We start from the raw sequence: 1,348 nt of genomic DNA, 5'->3' as shown, positions 1-1,348 counted from the left end.
AGGTTGTCTGGTCCATAATTTCCAAACACTGATCTGACCCTGCCAATAGCAAAGTTCCATGAAAATGAGAGGCACTCTTAATAAAGACAAAAAGGAAGGAAACTGAGGAGCACACATCAAGGGAATTTAGGAACCGACCCACTACAGATTTTCCTCTACAAACCACAAACACAGAAAGGAAAACATTTTCTGAGAAAACATGACATGCAATGGTCTGCAGAAACAAAGCAGTCACCACCTGTCTGCCAACAGAGGTACCATCCAAGCTCCTCAACAAGAGCTTCTAGGAATGCCCTCCCACTGATGCAGGGGCCTAATGCTGTGGTCCTATGAAATGGGGGTAGTGGTGGGGAGCATCTCATTTACCCCAGGCACTGACTTCTCCCTTCACTCTTTTCCAGTAGTTCAAATGGAGACATCCCTGGGATTGCCACCTTCAGGTCAGGCGCACTGTCAGCTGCAGAGTCCAGAACTCTGCAACACCTGTGCCCAGGCTTCCCCGATAAGACCACCAGCTGTGAACAGGGACAGGGCATTAACAGCCCCCATCCACAGTCCTTCAGCATTCCTAGCCTTGCCTCCAGCTACAAGCCTCGAAGAAACAGAGAGCAAAACCATGAATGAGATCAAAGATGAGTTTTTAAAGACTCTGGATGCCTATGAGGGCACAAAAGAAAACCAAGACACACCAATCATGACTTTAGCACACCCTGACTTGCAGCAGCCTCTGCACTGCACTGATACTGAGAGCCTAAGGCAGAAGTCTGCTTCTGGCGATATGCATGTGGGAGACATCAGCATGTGTCTAAAAGAGCTTGGGGGCCTCCAGAATGAGATAGGTTCCAGCTTTGACTTTAAAGACATCACTACACTTGAGGCAGACATTCAACTTCCCCAACTCCTCAACACCCTCACAGACATAGACCAGGATCAGGCCTGTGAAAACTGGAGTGTCATCAGTGGCCCCTCTGAACAGGTGAGGAAGAATAAACATAAATCCTCTAGGCTGCTTGAGGAAGCTCCTCAGGACAAAATCCAACACCATGACCTGGTGGAAGGAGAGGGGTCTGTGTGTGTGGCTGGGGCCAGTTACAGGGCTATTGAAAACATGGGAAAGAACCAGAAGGGCAAAGCTCCCAAGGTTGCCCCCAGCAAGAACAGAAGAGTTAGAAAACAGGGGCTGAAAAGACCAAGCTAACCAGAGAACAACTCTAAGAAAACAGAGGAGCTTAAGCAGTCAAGGAACAGAGTCAAAGGAGAAGAGAAGCCCACCATCTCCAAGACCAAGAGGAAGAGGAATCCACCTGAGCTAAGGCAAAACAGCTTCAAGAAGCCTCGAACCAACCTT

The 1,348-nt window shown here is 48.6% G+C and overlaps 1 pseudogene; it reads left to right on the top strand.

Annotated features, from left to right (window-relative positions):
• The first annotated feature begins 334 nt into the window (after positions 1-334).
• On the top strand, positions 335-1,345 carry LOC114635532 (annotated as a pseudogene).
• Positions 1,346-1,348: the final 3 nt, after the last annotated feature.

This window comes from Grammomys surdaster, unplaced genomic scaffold (assembly GCF_004785775.1).
Source record: "Grammomys surdaster isolate TR1022 unplaced genomic scaffold, NIH_TR_1.0 111459, whole genome shotgun sequence".
NCBI lineage: Eukaryota > Metazoa > Chordata > Mammalia > Rodentia > Muridae > Grammomys > Grammomys surdaster.
This window is presented reverse-complemented; position numbering and strand designations above follow the sequence as displayed.